General features: G+C 37.9%; 2 long non-coding RNA genes across 2 annotated transcripts in view; one reads left to right on the top strand and one right to left on the bottom strand.

Moving 5' to 3' along the window:
* The window catches only part of LOC137096144 (uncharacterized), a 65,434-nt gene that overhangs the window by 12,976 nt on the left and 31,221 nt on the right, over positions 1–21,237 (bottom strand). The window lies entirely within an intron of this gene.
* On the top strand, positions 7,131–18,954 carry LOC137096145 (uncharacterized). Its single transcript, XR_010909341.1, has 3 exons — positions 7,131–7,163; positions 8,987–9,280; positions 18,878–18,954. It is a non-coding gene; the product is annotated as an uncharacterized lncRNA (long non-coding RNA).

Here is a 21,237-nt window from a genome sequence, read left to right as displayed (position 1 = left end):
AAAAAATACAAAGAATGTATATAATTTAATAAAACTTACATGGATTATAGCATAGGTATTACATTATTTTTTCCACATAATCACATCCCAACCAAATTAAGTCAACAACTCTTGTGTTGCATGAGTGGTGTGTTGATGTGCATTGTCATAAAGGAGACAGACAGAAGGGAAACAAGATAAAGATGCTAATCTCTAATCTTCATCACAATGGCAGTTAATGAGCTACTGATGACTGGCACTGCTTGTTCGCTAATAATAATAATAATAATAATAATAATAATAATAATAATAAGCTTTATTTGCACCCCACCACCATCTCCCCAAAGGGGACTCGGAGCGGCTTACAAGGGGCCAAACCCGAACAAAATTTACAGTATAACAATACAAATTACAATCAAATAAACAACATAACAGTAAAATATAAAACATCAAAGCATATAAAACAATATACACAAAACATAGGAACTAAGTATAATGGCAGACAAACAAAGGGCGGGCTCCGGGTGAGATAAGGGGGGTGAACTAAATGTAAGGGAGAACTCATAGAGAAATAGGAAAATAAGCCAACCTTCGTGGGGGGGGGGGGGGAACGGGACTCCTGGGATAAGAACATTGGAGGAACACTAGCATAAAATTATGTGGCTACACTTCGAAAGTGCGACAGCAGAGCCAGGTCTTAAAGACTCTTTTTTAAAGTTTCCAGAGCAGGGGCTTTCCTAATCTCTCCAGGCAGTGAATTCCAGAGTCGGGGGGTCACAGAGGAGAAGGCTCTCTCCCTTATACCCACAAGGTGAGTCTGAGAGACTGGCAGGGGCGAAAGGAGGGCCTCGCCGGAAGATCAAAGGGTACGGCCTGGTTCATGGAGAGAGATATGGTCACGAAGGTAGACGGGTCCCAAACCGTTTAGGGCTTTATAGGTAAGTACCTGAACCTTGTATTGGGACTGGAAGATGAACGGCAGCCAATGGAGCTCCTTAAACAGGAGGGTTGACCTCTCCCTGTAAGTTGCCCAGTTATTAATCTGGCTGCCGACCGTTGTAATTTCCGGGCCATCTTCAAGGTAGCCCCACGTAGAGAGCATTGCAATAGTCCAGTCTAGAGGTAACTAAGGCATGGACCACCATTGTCAAGTCAGACTTCACGAGATATGGTCGCAGTTGGTGCACAAGTTTTAATTGTGCAAAGATTCTCCTGGCCACCACCGACACCTGCGCATCAAGCAACAGCGCTGAGTCCAGGAGAACCCCCAAACTGCGGACCTGTGACTTCAGGGGGAGTGCAACCCCGTCCAGCACAGGTTGCCACCCAATTCCCCAATCAGACGGGCGCCTGACCCGGAGGACCTCTGTCTTGTCAGGATTGATCCTCAGCTTGTCCCTCCTCATCCAGATCATCACAGCAGCCAGACACTAGTCCAGTATCCTCGGGGCTTCCTTGGAGTCTGGTGGAAATGAGTAGTGGAGTTGGGTGTCATCTGTGCTTCTACTGGGTTCCTGCTACATGGCTGTAATACCGACTTCTCCTGCAAAAATTCCCCATGCGAGCTACATGCCTTGTAACCTTACTTTCTGGATAATCCTCATATATCTTGAATTTATAGCAATTTTGAAGTAAAACACTCCTTCCTATCCATATAAAATAAGCAGTATATATAATACCAAGAGACTCGGGACTTTATCACATGAAGCCACTGTCCACAACGGTTGTGCAATCAGCAATAATGGCTACATGCCTGAATTACCAAACCTCTCTCCATTAGCACAACTGCACAGATTTGTCAGTCCATGGTCCTGCACAGATACTTCTGCATACCCTTATAACCTCATTTTCCCATACTTCTTCTGCTCTGTAATTTTTTATAATTGTTATTTTCAAAGCAATTTTACAGTTGCAACTATGGTATTTTTTAAAAAAAAAAAACAACTACTACTACTGAAAAATGTAAAATTACTGACTGAGGGATGGGGGAGGACGGAGAGTGGGAAAGGAGGAGAATCCAACCCATAACATTACTTCAGATTGGGTCCATCTCACAAGGAACATGATGGGAACATTGTGAGGTTGGCAGCTATTGTGTGGTTTTGCTCATCAACAGTGGAGGACAGGCTAATCATGGAGTGAAGGCAGACCAGTTGTAGGATGCACATAGTGTTGTGTGATAGATAATGCTCCTGCTTCATTGCTGGTTTGCTAACTGTGTGGGATAAAATCCTGAATCTAAACAAACTTATCTGGATCTCTACACGGCTTAGGCCCCTTCTAAATTGCCATATAATCCAGGTTACCAAAGCAGACAATCCACTGCTTTGACCTGGATTGTATGACTCTACACTATAATATAATCTAATTCAAAGCAGATAATCTGGATTTTAATATGGCAGTGTAAAAGGGGCCTTAGATGTGAAACCATTCATTTAACAAAATATTATAGGGACATTTGATTTTGTGGCTATGTGAGGTAGGTTATTGAATGGCTAAAATACCATTGTACCTAAGCCAAGACACTTTACCACAATTTTCTCATCCAGAGAAATTAAGAGAGATTAAAGCTGTAACCCTAAGAGAGCTTTGTGTGGAATTACACAAAACATGAGTTCATGTAATCTTTTCTCCTATGCATCAATATAAAATGGAAAACATTTTCACAGAAATCTAAAGTGAGACTATTGAGGAGAAGGGCTGCTATTGTAATTAAGAGTCCTGATTTCTCCTTATTTCATGCCTGTCTTTTCTTCCATTTTCTGTTACAGAAAGCACAGACACATACAGAGAGAGAGAGAAGCCCCACCTTTTGGTCCTGTCACTACAAATTTCTCATTAACATTGAAGAAGATAGTACACATTGATTACACCAAGACATATAATGTGTTTAATCTATTATTTCCCCAGAAACACAGCAACCTTGTTGAGGCTATATTTATAAATTATCTGATGAATATTATTTATTCAATACCATTGTCAATTACATATTTTCCTTTACAAAATGACCAAAAAAAAAAAAAGAGAGAAACAATTTCTGACTTTCTTTCTATAGAATTGTAAGTAGAAACCAAGTGTTACATTTTGCATCACTGACAAGTTAACAACCATTAATTATCTTTTACTTCCTCACACTATTGTCAATGCAACCAATATTTTTTGAAATACTCAAAGGGGAGAAACAATTAGTGGAAGTTATTACATAATAATTAATATCTTTCAGGGAGCAGGTTGTTATATGAAGTGAAGGGAGTATACATAATTTATGTAACCTGAAGGAAGCAGACTCAGATGGAGGAAGATAAACCTCAGACCTCACTGCATTTGCAGCTATGGTATGGTTAAAGCTATCTTAAAATATATATTTAAAGCACATTTTAATGGAAACAGTTAAGATATCAACATATACTGTATGTTGTGAAATTGCACTTCTCTGAGTCACGAGAACGGTCTCAGTGGACCAGATTCTAATGCAGTACTACACAAATGTAGTTCTGTAAACTGTAATCGATATACACTTTGGCATTTACCAGTGTGATGGTCAAAAAGATTAAATCTTTCATCCATGATGGCAACCGAAAGTACTATAATTATCTTTTTGTTAACTCTTGCATGTTAGTCTCATTTTCAAATAAGAGAATGAGCAATTAATATTAGAATTTGTTCTCCTTTTCAAACTTAAAATGTGATTTATTATATGATTGCATTTTCTTCTCCTCTGCATGGTAAACTGGCCCAGTCTCTCATACCAGATAGGGTTTAACAAGACTAATGGCACACTTTGATTGCCAATGACCTCTAGACATTATTGGAAGACATGGTGAGACTTTATATACTGCATCTAGTCCATGGACTGAAAATCCCATGAAAAATAAGTTCGCATTTATTGTGCCTTGTAGTGATGGAGTCTGTGGGTTTATCCATCCTCTCTGTTCTTTTGGCTTCAGGCAGATGGACATTTGCCAGGCCTGACACTGTCAACACACTACCAGCTGGACATACATCACTTTGGATTTCTTGCCTTTCAGCAGAATTACCTTAGATTGGCAGAGAAGGCCTCATGCTGAGATTATTTTAAGAATCATTCCAAGCAGCCATTTCAGTCATCCCTCCTAAGAAAACAACTTGCTGGTCACCTTCTGCTCTTTAATACCAAATTATTTTTAAACACTTATAACATCATTTTGAAAAGAAAAAAAAAACTCTCTCTGTTACATCTTTGATATCTTGGGGAGTGAGTGTAGAAAACATATTTTTTAAATTTTATGTGTAAGTATGAAATACATTTCCTGCTTTAACATCCCATACATGCCTACTCAGAAGTTGTTTCCATTGAGCTCATTGAGGATGACTTCCAGGTAAGTGGTCCCAGGACTGCAGGGCTGAAATATCAGCTCTCATACATTCTCCAAGATGGAACACAAAGCTTGAATAAGGACTGAAACTGAATAGGAAAGTGTAAGGACTATGGGATTTTAAATAGCAAACCCACAAACTGACACCAAAAATGTAAAGACTAGGGATTATTTGAGTAACAAATCCCAATGCTGTGCCACCACTTGTAATGGAATGTGGCTTATTTAATTAAAATCAAAAGCTGTAAAAGCTGGAACGATCTTCTGGCCAAAACCCTTTTAAAAAGAACACTGGCTACCACCACACTTAATAGAAATGTTTAGCCCTTGGCTTGACTTGAGGTATCTTTAGGCTAGAATGTGCTGGATTCACACTTAGGCTCTGTATTCTGAAGTAACACTAAAGAGATTCCTTTTAAACATACGCTGCCACCATTTAACTTTGATTTCTATAATTGCTTTGGAACTTCTCCCACAGAAGCACACGTGAGGCAGTGATTGTGAACAAAGAACAACGTTGTTTATTTGAAAGAACTTGAACAATACAGGCTTTAAGCTTAGCAGTTGCAAATATTGAATAAAAGTATCTGGTTTCTTTAAATAAACAGTTCAGCACTTAGTTTCAATGACTCTCCTCTCTCCCTCCAGAAAACTACTGACAGGATTCTTCTCTGTCTAGTATTTCTAAAAATTCCACACAGACAGTCCTTTCTTTCTGGATCTGTCTCTCCACTCCACCAGCTATCCTTCCCAATGGCTACAAATCTTCTCACTAACTAACTCTGCTGACTAACTGGCTAATTTCTGGATTCCCTAACTCTTCTCTTTAGTCCCTCGCTCCTCTCTCCTTCACATCCAACCCAAACTCCTTCTTCTTTGATACACAGATCCTAACTAAGCTGTCAGGTTTTTAAAATGCACCCTTAAAGACAATTTTTCTTCTTTTCTCAAGTTAAGCTCCGCTCACTCTCTCCCAGCCAATTACAAACTCCCCTCATTTCCCTCCAAGTTGCTCCTAAGCACCGCCCCCTCCAGGAAATGAGATTCTAAAATGGATGCCCCCAGGCACCCTTCTAAAATGACTGCTGAACTTCCTGGACCTACTTTTCAGAGCGTTTCCTAGCCTAACAGGTAGGGAATTCATCACAGAAGGCAAACCAACAAACAATAGCTTTGGCCAAAGGACCTGCCAAGTCCCAGCACTGGTTTCAATCCAACCTATTCACACTCCAGGAAGACAGATAACATTTATCTCAGGCATCAATTATTATTATTATTATTATTATTATTATTATTATTATTATTATTTCTAACCCACCCTCTCTCCACAGAGGGACTCAGGGTGGCTTACAAAAGACAAAACCCCGCCTTGAGACACCATATGGCTGAGACAGGTGTGCTATAAATAGCGTAAATAAATAAATAATGGCAAATATTCAATGCCACAAATAAGAAATATAAAACATGCACACATTATTAAAACACAATTAGACAATTTTTCAGTATTTTATAAAATTTCATAATTATGCAGACAGAAACAAAGTATGCATGAGAAATACCTAATGCATATTTAGTAATTGTTACCTGAGTTCTTTGTAACCAGCACTGAATGTACTCAGAGATTGTTTGTTGTTTATGAGGATGTTCTCAGGCACTGTATGTAACCATAACTTCTTGCTGTAGCCCTGGGCATGTAATAATGCACTTGCAGCATTTCTAGCATAGCACAAATAACAGGGCTCAGCAAAACAATACAGGTCATGTGAAGATGTCAGCTATTGTCAAGATGGAGTTTATCAGGCTCACTAAGCTAGATCAGCATACAGCTGGATCGTTAATTCTTATTTCATGCCAAGAGTACAAACCTATGTATATTTACCTGAGAGGATGTTCTACTGAACTCAGTTGGAGTTGCTTTGAAATAAACATAATAACTTTTAATATATACCACAGTTTCATAGAATGTGTGCAGTGTACATACATTACATTTTACTCAATGATTAATTAGCATTCCCAATGAAGAATTGCAGATTCCTTAGGGAAATTCTCAGAATTATGGCTGAATATTTGTCAGCTGCAGATAGTAACCATGGAAAAGTTCACAAAATCTTTAAGCTGTAGTGAAATGTCACAATTCTTCATGTGATGCATCCCTACAGCTCTCAAAGACTATCATGTGGAACTGCCATTCTTTTGTTCTGTGCATTTCAGACATCTTCAATGGTGTCGCCAACTCAAGATGACCACAAGCCATAAGATTTGGAGGACTGGAACCTTAGATCTAGACATGGCCTCTTAGGGTGTCAAACCAGGGTGTAACCTGTTAAAGATTCAGAAAATTTTTGTTCACTTTTGCAAGGTTGTACATACTTATTTTCTTTTCAACAAACTGAGTCAAAATAGAAATTGTGTCTTTTTCAATATTAGTAAACATGCAGGATGCCATCCTCTTCCTGATTTGGTCCATATTAAACATTCAATGAAGATTCAGAAACAAATTTATTTAATAAGCCCTCAAAACTTTATGCAATATGAATACCTGATTTATGGTCTCCTTTCTATTCACAAGAAGCAAGATTTTGTAGAATTATAAGGCTGTGGGATCTATTATTATTATTATTATTATTATTATTATTATTATTATTATTATTTCTATAGACCACCCTCTCTCCGCATCAGCAGATGTTTAGATCAGCAGTCTTCCGCCAATAATATAGTATTCCAAGCGCAATGGACCAGAATCCAGACAAACCCAATTTTCAGCGTTTTCAGTTCTCGGCTTTCAATATAAGAAGTGTGACCCAAAGTTCTCTGCATACCTGGTAAAAGGTAATATGAAGTTGTGGCTAACTCGTACTTCAATAAATATAAAATAATGCCCTAAATAAATGTTTGTGAACCTGTTCTAGCTCCATATTAGAAACATCTACAATGTGAAGAAATATTTAGTCAGGTACAGACATACCCCATCCACACTGTCATACAATGCTGTTTTAAGGCTCTTCAATACTGACCCAAATGTGAAGAAAACCGGCATTTAAAATGCTGGTTTTCCTCACATTTCTAAGCCACACAGTGGGCCAAATCCCACCTTTTTAACTGGGAATTCTCCTCTGCCCCCGCCAAAGCTCTTTGGTTTCATTTTCCAGTCCCCAGGAAGGTAAATCAAGCCTTGTGGCTCCTGTGAAGGGTTTTCCTTTGTTTTTAAGGACAGGGAAAACTGGCTATAGGAACTGCCCACTGGGATTATGAATGGCAGTACCAGGACACAGTTCCCAATGCCTACATACCTGCAAAGGTCCAGCTTTTTAGTAAGATCTGTACCTTTGCAGGTATCTTTTAAACCAGTACTAACCGGGACAATCAGGTTTATTCCAGGTTGAAAAAGATTACACTGCAGCAGCATCTGGATGCCTCAGGCTAATCCATTTCCTATCCCACATTATATGACTGTTTAGATGGGGTCTCAGAATGCAGTTTAACTGCACTGGACTGCATGAAATGGTAGCGTAGACTCATATAATCCAGTTCAATGCAGTTAATGCACTTTTTTACAAAGTCTTTTTGTAGTAGGCCAGCTCAGAAGCCTTCTTGTCTTGTCTTCTTTTTGTCTGGAAGGTTGTTTGTTTGATTTTCCAGCACTGGCATTAAAAGAATGGCGAAGAGGGGCTGGAAAAAGACAGGCTTATAGTGTTAGATTAAAGCAACAATAAACAATGCAATAAAGCTAGACCTGTGAAAAATGGGATTTTGCTGTAGATGATCCTACTGTAGCTATGTGTGATTATACGAGGGTTATTTTTTAAATAAGGTCCGTTGAAACATAAGTACACAACAAAAGTTTATTTCAAAAAAGTAAATTAATTTTCAGAAAGTACATACTTCACTCTATTTTTCAACATAGTTGCCAAGTTTGTTCAAACACTTATCATACCTCTGAACCAATTTTAAAATACCCTCTTCATAAAAACTTGCCGCCTGCTACGATAACCAAATCGTCTGTAATCAAAGAAGAGCAACCAAAGCGGTCCTCCTCATGGACGTTGTCATGGCCATCTTTGAATTGTCGTACCCACTTATGCACTTTGCTTTCACTCATAACAGTATCACCATACACTTCACAAATCTGTCGATGAATTTCTGCAGCAGGCAGGTTCCTTGCTGACAAAAACCGTATCACTGAGCGAACCTCACATGTGGCAGGTGAGTTGATAGTCTTAAACATTTTTAAAGCACAGAACAGAACCGTACAGGTTAACTACAGAGCGGAAACTGAGCACAGTTGTTCCTGAGGCATGCCGGTACACGACGCATGCGCTCGTTGCAGTATGCGCGTGAACTACTAGTGTCTACAACAAAATGGACTTTACTTAAAAAATACCCCTCGAATATAACATGGCCAGGGCTTCCCAGTTCTATGCCACAGTTTTTGAGGTTGGCTTTAATCCCATCCTTAAACCTCTTTTCCTGTCCACCAACATTCCGTTTTCCATTCTTGAGTTCAGAGTAGAATAACTGCTTTGGGAGATGGTGATTGGGTATTTGGACAACGTGGCCAGTCCAGCGCAGTTGATGGTGGAGGAGCATAGCTTCAATGATGGTAGTCTTTGCTTCTTCCAGCATGCTGACATTTGCCCACCTGTCTTCCCAAGAGATTTGCAGGATTTTTCGGAGGCAGTGCGATGAACCCTGGCCTTTCAGCACTCTAATTGGAGGTCAGGTGTGAGCAGCAGTGCTGCAGAATTCGAAGAGGCACAAATAGAGGGTGAAAGGGAGAAACGTGCCAAGAGGAAAGCACATCAAGTCAAGCCTGACCAGAACCACCTTCCATCTCACTGTGGGAGAACATGTAGATCAAGAATAGGGCTCCACAGTCACCTATGGACTCATCGCCAAGACACTACATCTGGAAGGCCATCATCTTTGAGCTACAAGGGATCACCTATGTAAGTAATATACAACAAGCAAGGTAAACAGCTGCTTCCCAAATAATTTGCTGCACATTTGAATGAAACACAATAGAAAGAAGGGGAAACAGTTTAGCTGGCTTCTCCAGCTACCCTGACATTTTTTAAGCATGCATCTATTCATTTTACCATTAAAATGAAAATAATAAGAGAAGTAGAAGTGTTCAAGTGCTCTCTAGAAAATCCAGAATATTTTTCTTTATTTGTATATGGCTTACCTGACCTTTTTTTCATTTCACACATGTACACTGTTTAGCTTTAAATCAAAACATCACTGAAACATGTTGAACCGCTCTTCTTTTTTGTGGTGTAGGAATCTATCCCAATTATTTCCATCTCATTTATATGTCTGGTATCCAAATTTCTGTTAAAGAAGAAAAGCCCAGGAATTCTTCTACCATACTTTGTTAATGGAGATATAGCTATACATAGATTGCTTGGTTAGCTAAATGTCAAAATATGCAGTGCTGATAGTATGAAACAATGGGACCACTACAGTGTCCTGTTGGATATGTCATAATGTATCGGCCACCTATGTACCAAAGTATGTCAGCACAACTCCAGTCTGATGATGCTATAGCAACTTGCTATAATGGGATTAAAATCAATAGGCAACACAGACCAGTTCCCCGCTGTTCCTTCAGAAGGATCTTCTGTAGTTAAACTGATGGAAGCTGTTTTGAATGATTTAACAGACAGGATAGTCATTAGATTCAGAATGTAAAACTAAATAAATAGTATCCAGAAAGATAGATAAACCTGTAACATTATGCATATTCCCTTGATTTTTATTTTGTACTGCCATTTCAATAATCAAAATTGTTAACGATAATATACAAGTGCAAAAGTTTTGAATCACATTCCTCAGTCTATTCCACCCAGATAGCCCACTTGCAAGAACAATTGATAAAGGTTGCAATTCATCTTCAGGAAATTATTTTCTCCCAGACTTCACAGCTTATGAAATACTGCCCATAGATAACTCAGAGATGTTTACCCAATCACTTATCTCAAAATGACAGCATCTTGTCTCACTTCAGTATCATATTTGTTTATGTGGTCAATGGTTATGAGGTTAACAGCAAGGAAAGAAGACCCCAGAAAGCAAGAGTTCTTTACATATCTCTCTCTCTCTCTCTCTCTCTCTCTCTCTCTCTCTCTCTCTCTAACATACACACACACATCCCATGAATTCCCCCCCCCCCCCCCCCCAAATTTTGGGACAATTTAGAGTGTGGGCAATGTCTTTCATTCAGTAGCCCAGAAATCTTTTGGAAGATCGCTACAGTCTTGAAGTTTTCTACACCACTTCGGATTCCTTATGTGACCAAGATCCAGAAATTATGATTCCAGACTTAGACTCCTATCTATATGAACATGGAATTTCAAAGTTCTGGAGTCTTTCGCTAATTTATGTCATACAAAGATCATTGTGTTTCTCTATAGAAAAGGGAGTTCCACCCATTTATTTTTTTTTTAAATATTCTTTATTAAGAAATTTTCTTTACGTTACAAATCAAAATAGATAGTTTGTGTAGAGAAAGGTGAGTGTATTAGAGTGAAAGGAAGACAGTGAGGGTAATAGGTGGAGGGGTGAAGAATAGAATAGAAACAGGAGAGAAAAAAAAAAAATTAAAGGGTAGGTAAGGAGACGAGGGGGGGAAAAGGAGAGGGGAGAAGATAGCAAGAAAGAGAAATAGTAGTTAAAATGAGATTGGAGACAGATGGAAACGTCTCTCTCGTTGACTTCCTTCGTATCTTCCGTGTGGGTGTTCCTTTTCCTTCTTTCTTCTTTGTTTCATAATCCCTTATCATTCTCTCTTCTATTTATTGACCTATATTCTTACTCATTTGGACTGTATAATTTAGCACTCTTGTCCAATCAGTTTCTTTTATCGGGGTTCCTTTACTTTTAGTTATCAGGTATGTTAATCTGTCCATATTTTTGATATCTAGTACTTTTTCAAACCAATCTTTCACCTCTGGGGTTTCTTCTTTCTTCCACATCTTTGCATAGCACATTCTTGCTGCTGTATTCATTAAGAAGAGGAGTTTATCTGTATTTCTTTCTATTTTCTCTTCAGTTATTCCTAATAGGAATATTTCTGGATTAAATTGTAGTTTTATGTTTAACATTTCTTGTGTTGTTTTGTGAATTTTTCTCCAATAAATTTGCGCCTTCGGGCAAGACCACCACATATGATAATATGTGCCGTCTGTCCTCCCACATTTCCAACACTTACTGCTTAAATTTTTGTTTGAGTTGCTTAGTTTTTTGGGGGTCAGATACCATCTATGTGCCACTTTTAGCCAGTTTTCTTTCAGATCTATAGCGTAAGTGTATCTAATCTTCGTTTTCCATATCTTTTCCCACTCTTCTTTCCTAATTGTTTTTCCCAGATTTTCGTTCCATCTTTTCATATATTTTTTCTCTCCATCTTTTTCTAAATCCCATTCTCTAAGTTTCTTATATATTTTAGTAATTATCTTTCTCTTGGTATTTAATATCTTATCCCAAAAGGACTCTTCTTCCTGGAAGCCTAGTATTCTGTCCTTCTTGAAGCATTCATTTATTTGTCTGTATTGGAACCATGATATTTTTTTATCTATCACATTCATTTCTTGTTGGGTCTTTAGTACCATCTCTCCTTGTCCTTTTTTTAATAATACTTTATAAGTCGGCCAGCTGTTCCATCCCATTTCTCTTCTGTGATTGGCCTCCAACGGTGAGATCCATAATGGGGTTTTTTCGCATAATCTCAATTTATATTTTTGCCAGCTTCTCATAATTGCGGATCTAATAAAATGGTTCCCGAATTTTTTTTCCTTTTTTGGGTCTCCATACCACAAATAGTGATGCCATCCAGTTCGTAGTTCCATTCCTTCCAAGGTAAGCAATTTTTCTTTCTTCAGTTCCGTCCAGTCTTTGACCCACATAAGTGCACTAGCTTCATGGTAAATCCTTAGATCAGGGACGGCAAATCCTCCTTTTTTTGTATCTTCAATCATATTTTTTTTATTAATTCTTGCTTTTTTGCCTTGCCAAATAAATTTCATTATTTCTTTGTTCCACTCTATTAAAAGATTTTGATTTCTAATTATTGGCAAATTCTGGAAAAGGAAGATAAATTTTGGCAATATTTTCATTTTTATACTGGCTATTCTTCCTAATAGCGATAAATTCATGTTTTTCCAACTTTCTATTTCTTTTTTCATTTTTTTCCATCCTTCTGTGTAATTGTTCTGTAATAATTGTGAATTTTTAGCCGTTAATATTATTCCTAAATATTTCAGTTTCGTTACTGTCTGGATACCCCATATGACTTCCAGTTTTTTCATTTCTTTTTGTGTGATGTTTTTCGTCAATGCTTTTGTTTTTTCCAAATTTAACTTAAATCCCGCCACCTCTCCGAATTCATTTATTGTTTGTATCCATTTTCCCAATTTTTTCTCCGGTTTTTCTATTATACAGATGATATCATCCGCATAAGCCCTTAATTTGAATTCCTGACCTTGAATTTTTGCACCTTCCAATTCCTTGTCGTCTCTAATTTTATCTAGGAGAACTTCTAATGACAGGATGAATATCAACGGGGATAAGGGACATCCCTGTCTTGTCCCTTTCTCAATTTCTATTTTCTCCGTTTCCTGTCCGTTTATCCAGATTTTGGCCTCTTGTTTCTGATATATTGCATTTATTATATTTTGAAAAAAATATCCTATATCCATTTCTTGTAGGAGTGCCTTAAAGAAATCCCAGTTTACCCTATCGAAGGCTTTCTCCGCGTCTAGGGCCAGCAGCATTACTTTTTTTTGGTTGTTGATATCGTAGTGTTCAATCAAATCTAGTATTATTCTGACATTTTCTCTCTGTTGCCTTCCTGGGAGGAAACCGGATTGTTCTTCTTTGATTCTTTTCGTAAGCAATTTCTTAAGTCTCTCCGCAATTATGAAGCTAAATATTTTATAATCTATGTTTAAGAGTGATATGGGCCTGTAATTTTTAATTTTTTCTGGGTCAGTGTTTTCTTTATGTATAACCGAAATGTGTGCTTGTTTCCATGAATTTGGGATGGTCTTAGTTTCTCTAATTGTGTTCATGATTTTTTTCAAATAGGGTATTAGTTCTTTTTGATATGTTTTGTAATAGGTGGCAGAAAAGCCGTCAGGGCCAGGGGCTTTTTCCGTCTTTAAATTTTTGATTGCTTCTTTAATTTCCAGATCTTCAAATTCTTTATTCAAATCTTCCCTTTCCTCTTCTGATATCCTTTTTACTTTTCTTTCTCCTAGGTATTTTACAATTTTTTCTTTGTCTATCTCATCCTCTTTATATAGGTTTTGGAAGTATACTCTAAATTGTCTTCTTATTTCTTCTTCTTGGGTGTACATTTTGTCTTCTTCTTTTAGTTTTGTTATAAATGTTGCTTCTCTTTTTCTTCTCAATTTCCTAGCCAGCCACTTCCCTGGCTTATTTGCGTTCATGAAGTGGTTTTGTTTTAGATATTTTAATTCTTTTGCTCTCTCTTCTACTTCGATGTGTTCTCTTTGTTTATGTAGTATCTTTAGTTTATTTAGGCTTTTATTATTCCTTGGGTTCTTCTTTAAATTTTCTTCCTCCTGCTTAATTTCTTCCATAATTGTTTCCCACTCTTGTCTTTTCATTCTGTCCTTTCTTGCTTTTTGTTGAATCAGATTACCCCGCATAACTGCTTTACTCGCCTCCCAGATATCATACAAATGAGTTTCTTCTTTATCGTTTAGCTCAAAATATTCTTTTAGTTTTTTCCTGTTGTTTTCTATATCCTCTTCTTTTTTCAACAGATTTTCGTCTAGTCTCCACCTTCTGGTCGGTTTAGTTAACTGTAATTTCATTACTAGGGGACAATGGTCTGATTCTATCCTTGGAAGTATCTGTATTTCCTTTACTTTTATTGTTAATGACTTTGATATCCACATCATGTCTATTCTGGACCAGCTTCTAAAACGGTCTGAATAGAAGGTATAGTCTATTTCTTTTTCATGTTTTGCTCTCCAGATATCTTGTAGTTCATACTCAATTTTCCATTTTAGAATTGATTTCGGTAGGTTTCCACTGATTGATATTCTGTTTCCCTTCTTCTTTGTATTTTTACTTCTGTCTAATTTACTCTCACATACCCCATTAAAGTCCCCCAATATTAACAGTTGATCGAATAGTTGGGTGTCTACTTGTTTTTTCAGTTTTTCTGCGAATACTGTTTTAGAGCCGTTGGGTGCATAAATATTGCAGACTAGTAGAGTTTTCCCTTGAATCGTAATATTGACTCCCACAAACCTTCCCTCATCGTCTTTGAAGGCTAGGGTTGCCGGAATATTTGTGTCTACATATGTTGCCACCCCTCTTTTTTTTTCGCTTGCTGAGGCGTAGAAGACTCTGCCCAATTTTTTATTAACTAAGTGAGCTACATGTTTGTGTGTTATGTGGGTTTCTTGGAGAGCAATAATTTGATACTTTTCTTTTTTTAATCTGTTGAATATTTTATTTCTCTTATTCGGTGAATTAATCCCGTTAATATTATTTGAATAAATTTTTAATTGTCCATGCATTCTTCTTTTGGTGTATCTTCCTCCTCCACTTCCTCCTCTCTCTCCGATTCTCTGTATTCCTCTCCTTCTTCCTCAGTTTGTTCGTCTTCATCATATCTTGTTTCTTCTGGTCCTTTTGGTCTATCTCCTTTTATGCTTTCTTCTGTTGTTGTTCTTATCATCCATTTTGTTTGTCCTCTTGCACTGTCTTGATCATTCTGCCTTTTCGGGGAGTTTCTGCCTTGTCTTCTCCTTCCTTTTCCTTTCTCTGATTCTCTTTTTATCTTATCGTAGAAATCTTTAGCACATTCCTCATTTAGAATCCAAAATCTTTGATCTTTATACGTTGCCATCAGGCCATCTCCTTTCTCCCAGCGAAATCTGATGTTTTGTTTCTTTAGTTCTTCCGTAAGAAAGTTGTACTTTCTTCTTTTATTCAGCGTCGCTTTTGGGTATTCTCTCAGGATTGCTACTTTTTTTCCTTTGTAAAACACATTTTTGTTGCTATTTATTCTTAACACTTCGTCACGAACCGTTTTCTTCGTAAAGTTCACGATCACATCCCTCGCGGTTCTGTTCTTTTTTGCATAAATCGTATTTACCCGATAAATCCTATCTGTATGATTTATCACTTCTTGTTCTGTCCAGTTTAGCATTTCTGTCAGGATTTCTGTAACTTTCTCCTGTATATTCTCTTTTGTCTCTTCCACTATATTTCTTAATCTGAGTTGATACTCCATATTCTTTGCTTCCATGGCTTCCTGTCTTTCTTCTAGTCTGTAGCTTTTTAGGTCCATGGTTTTTACTTTCACAGATATTTCATCCTGTTCTTTCTTCAGCTCTTGTTTTTCTTTTTTTAATTCTTTTAATTCTTTCTGAATGGAAGCTATGTTTCCTTTCATGGCTCCTAATTCTTCTTTCAGGCCGGCCATCTGTTCTTGTGCAACACTCTGATACGCATCCTGTTTCTCCTGCATCTTGTCTTGCTTTTCTTGCATCGTTTGTATCTCTGCTAATATCTTTTTCATCATTTCTTTTATGCTCATCTCTTTTGGGATTATATCTTCTGTCAGTGAATTCTTCCTGGGTATTCCCTTCATTTCTCTCATCTCTTTCTCTTTCTCCTTCTCTTTCTCTTTCTCCCCTTTGCTTTTCGGTGTAGACATCTTTATCTATACTACCTTTCTATTGTCTTCTTTTCTCTTCTGAGATTCTTTATTCCTTCTGCCTATCTTCTACAGTCAGCTTTGTTCTGTCTCTATGTAGGTTTACGTCTTTTTTCCTTTTCTTTTTTCCCTCTTCTCTATAATTAGTAAGCCTTGTGTGTGAGATTCTTAGGAGTATCTGTATGGGAACGGGTTGGGGGTTAGGTAGGGAGTGGAGCAATATATACTTTTTAATTATCCGTTGTTGATGTGTTCAGGCTTATTTATATTCCTATCGCTCTATTCCCTCTCCATTCCCTCCTTGCTGTCCTCCTCTGTCTAGCCCTTAATCTTTGTTCAGTCTAATATAGGTATTTATTTAATATTTTCTTACCCTTTTTCGGTATGCCGTGATGGCGGAGAGACAGACGCCTTAGATCTCGGCAGAGAGGTGTCAGCTCTGTAGGCGGCTGGGTAGAGCTAAGGCTCCCTTTCCCCCACGGATCGAGGTGGGGGAAACTGCGTAACCGCAAGGGGCTTCGGCCGACGGACCTAAAAGGGGCTCCCCCCTCAAGGGGGGGCACCTAAAGGTCCCGGCAAACAGATCCCCGAGGTAAGGCGGGCCGCCGCAGTAGCTCACGGGGTAAGGCACCCCCGTATATCTCCGGACGTGCATACAGAACTCTAAGAAAAAGAAAAAAGGATGAAGAAAAGAGACTAAGATCGAAAGAAAGTATCGGAAGTGTGGAAAAGAAGTCTCTTCTAGACTGGAGGAAGAAAGAAAGGCACAGTGGTGAAAGAAGGTAAGAAACCTTAACTAAGAAAGGGCGAGCTCCCCACGGGGTAATAAGAATTGAAAGACAAAGGACAAAGACAAGGACATAAAGAAAGGGACACATTAACAGTGCCCAAGATATCAAGTGAGAATATATAAAAAGACATAATAAGGAACGAAGAAGGGGTGGAAGGATCGGGAAGAGAGGAGGAAGGAAGAGGAAAGAGGAAGAGGAAAGAGGAAAAGAAGATGGTGGATGAGAGAAAGGAGTAAATAATTATAAGAAGTAAACAAGAAGGAAATAACAGATAAGAAATAAAGTCGTAAGAAATAAGAGGAAGAGGAGGGGGAGTTCCACCCATTTATGTGTGTATGTATGATTGAGATACACACACACACACACACAAGAATGTTAATATGACCATCCTGTGGTAAAAGAGAGATGTCTCCTATTGTCAGTAGTGATTAAAAAATATGAGGTGAATTCACCAGTATCCAGAATACTATGGTGAAAATAAGGGCATATTGTTTGACTATATAAATTAAGAATGTTTTGTTTGAGTTGAAAACAACAATTCCAAACTAAATTATTTAAAACAGCAAAAAATATTGAAGCCATATGTAGCTGTAATTCAATAGTTTTAATGTGAATTTAGGATCCATAGAATTAGTGTATATTTATACAGTAGTACCCTTCTGATTTTGCTCTATATTATACCCATTATGCTAGTTAAAGAACTCTTGGAGCTGCAGTAAAAAAAATAACTTCCCAATTGTCTGTGTTATCTGTTTAACTCCACTGTTACGGCAGTTCCACTGGCTGTCAGTCTGTTTCTGGGCTAAATACAAAGTGCTGGTTATTACCTATATAGCCTTAAATGATTCATGATGTGATTATTTGAAAACCACATCTCTGTATACAGACCACCACAAGCACTGCAGTCAGTGGAGGAGGTCCTGCTCTTGGTCCCACCCCCATCTCATGCATGGTTGGTGGGAACAAGAGAGAGGGCCTTCTCCGTGATCACTCCCCACCTCTGGAACTCCATCCCTAAAGAATTAAAAATGGCGCCCTCTCTCCCCTCCTTTAAAAAGCTCCTGAAAACTCATCTATATACTCTAGCTTATGGAGAGGAGGACTGATTACACCTCAATATATATCCCTGCTGAAGTGCTGAATACCTACCTTTGCCTAATTAACTTATATCACCTCAGCTCTAATAATCATTTTAATTGAATTTTTTAAGTGCTTTTAAGCACTTATTATGTTGCAAAGTGTGGGTTGTTCAATGCTATGTTAATTTATGTTGTTATATTACTTCTATTGATTTGCTATATGTTGTTCTTGGATTTTGGCATTGAATGTTTGACACTGTGTTTTTTACTGGAAGCAACCCTGAGTTCCCTCCGGGAGATCGAGCAGGTTAAAATAAAGTTGTTGTTGTTGTTGTTGTTGTTGTTGTTGTTGTTGTTGTTTTACAAATCAAGACCAGCACCTTTTGTTTAGCTTAAAAATAAACTGATTAAAAGAGTGCATCTATACTGTAGAATTAATGCAGTTTGACTAGTTTAACTACCATGACTCAATGCTTAGGAATGCTGGGATTTGCAGTTTGGTGAGGCACAAGCACTCTGGCTGAGAAGGCTAAAGACCTTGTAAAACTACAACTCCCATGATTCCATAACACTGAGACATGTCAAACTGTATTAATTCTACAGTGCAGATGTACCACTGGTGTCACTAAGGCATGGACAAAACAATGCCGCAGTCAAAGCATATCAGTTAATTAAACTGGTAAAACACAGTCTTGACCACTGTTTTAAAAAATGAATATGCTATTGCAATGACATATCCAGGAGGACCCTCAAACTGTGAAGCCCATTTTCTATCAAATTAAAAACAAGTATGCTAATTTTAAATATCTTTTTAATGACTGGAAAATGAAAGAGCAATATTAACAAACAAAACAAAACTGTGATCATTAGGCTTGGCAGAAAGTCAAAAAGAGGAGCAGTCTGTGCAGGCGAAAGAAAGGCCTCTCAACAGTGAATTCAAGAGATAACGGCATGTCTCATTTCTCTATTCCACAGTGAGAAAGACCCCTGCAGCACTTTAGCTCCTCTCAAGCCTGCACTTTCCCGACAGCAGCCCATGGCCTTCATCAAGCCCCTGTTTCTGTGTTCTTGTGCCTACTGCTATTTTGCCACAAGAGCAAAAACAGCTAGTGCCAAGTAAAACTGGTTATTTAAAAGGGGCCAGCATCAAACAAAAACAAAAACCCACACAGTCTTCTTTTTTCAATGCCTGCTTGATGCGGGACTGCCTTTTGCTCTGTCTCCTCTCTTTTTTACAATTTGGTGTTGCTTGAAATTTTGGCTTGCTCTGAAGTAGGCCATAGAACATGATGTCTCAAACATTGCTGGATGGAGCCCTATTAGGAGAAATGCCCCCTTTTTACATATGGACCCACGGAAGCTAATTTATGGCTTCTTTGGGGGTCCATGGGCTACAGATTAAGAACTTCTAATATATGAGAAACTACTGATCTACACAAAAATGATTTGAAAAGAAACATCAATAACATTTTGATTTTGTGTGTCATTAGATCCAGATAAAGTGCTGAACCAATATCTGGGCACATTAATGAAATAGATGTGGGCCAATAAGATGAAATTGTAAAAGCACACTTATAAAATAATTTGCAAGTGTGCTTTCTACCATTGACCAAGATAACTAGGTATACCAGCTACTATCAGACTTGGGTGTTGACAGCATGGTTTCAGTCTATGTTCTGGTAAGTGGTTCAATGCATTCATTGAACATGGGACAAATTTTAAAGATAGTTCAGAATGTTCATGTAGCAAAATAAATGATACCAATGTACTGGCTGGAAGCAGATATTTGGAATATATCACACCAGAATTGTATCAAATTCACTGGTTCCTGGTCCACACCTGGATTCATTTCAAACTTCTGACTTTAGTAACCTGTAAACTACTTCATGGCTAGTGACAGGAATTTCTAAAGCACTGCTTCTTTCCATGTATTCCTATCCATTCTCCACAATTATCCCTGACAACCCTTCTCTGAGTGACCCTGTATCTTTTTGTGAGGCAATGGAAGCCCCCCCCCCCCCCCCACTGCCATTGTGTAATGCCCTTACTAGAGATATCAACTTAGTGGTGATTTTGTTGACTTTTCAAATCCACATAAAGTCCTTTTTATTATCTCGAGCCTTTCAGCTTACGCAATGTTTTACTTCCAGTTCTGTTTTATAGTTGTATGTATTGCAATACACTTCTTTTCTCAACATGCCTACAAGCTATTCCAGGTGAAACCTAATAAACTTGTATCACCTAAGCCTCACTTCAGACTCTGCAGACGGTTTCTCCATTATATCTCAAGATGTGTAGACATTGACATCCAGTCTTCCTCCTTTTTGCCTTTCTTGCTTTTTTGTTGAAACCTCATGAAGAAAGTTGAAGATCTTGAAAGCTTCTGTTCTTTTCTTTTTAAAGTATTATTACAAAATGGATTTTGGATATTTTGCAATAGCCAACATGGCTATTGCTGTTTTGCTTCCATGGGTTTATATTTTTAAATTCTCAAACATTCTGCCTTTGATACTTATTATCATATCTTGCAGCTGCTTGTATATTGCTTGTATTTAATGTATTGTATCTTTAAATCATATTGTATGTTTCATTTTTGTTATGTACATTCACCTGAGAACTTCAACAACAGGCTGGAATAAATTTCAAGTAAACACATAAGCCTATGTCTGTGGGCTTTAGGGTTCACAGTTTGAGTTCACCATCACACATAAAAATCCTTCCACATAGAAAATAAGAAATCAAGAGGTCATGTTACTTCATTTGAACTGCATTATAATGGCCAGTGTAGAGATATGTAATGCAGATTGAACCACATTGAACTGAATTATATGAGTCTACACTGCCATATAATCCAGTTCAATGCAGTTAATCTGCATTCTAAAACTTGATTATATGGCAGTGTAGATGGGGCCTACATGAACAACAACAACAAAAACCCTGGGCTCAAATTCAGTGCTGGTTATCTGCACAATATTTATTTTTTATTTATTTATTTAATTGCAACATTTATATGGTGCCCTTCTCACCCCGAAGGGGACTCAGAGCGGTGTCTGACAATACATGGGGACTTCTAGCGGTTAACTAGGTTTTCTGCCCTTATGCTGAATTTGGTTTAATTTTTGCAAAATTGGGGGACTTTCCTGAGTTTGCAGAAAATTCTTGAGTATCCTCAGACTTTCTGGACAGATGGACCAGTGTTGGACAGCAGAATCAGTGCAAGAAGTCTTCAAGAAGGGAAAAAAGTATGACCCAAACAATTACTGTCTAATCAGCCTGACATCAATACCAGGCTGGAACAGATCATTAAGGAGGCAGTCTGCAAACACATAGGGCCC

The sequence above is a fragment of the Anolis sagrei genome, chromosome 2 (assembly GCF_037176765.1).
Source record: "Anolis sagrei isolate rAnoSag1 chromosome 2, rAnoSag1.mat, whole genome shotgun sequence".
NCBI lineage: Eukaryota > Metazoa > Chordata > Lepidosauria > Squamata > Dactyloidae > Anolis > Anolis sagrei.
The sequence above is the reverse complement of the archived record's forward strand: the minus strand, read 5'-3'. Positions and strand labels throughout refer to the sequence as shown.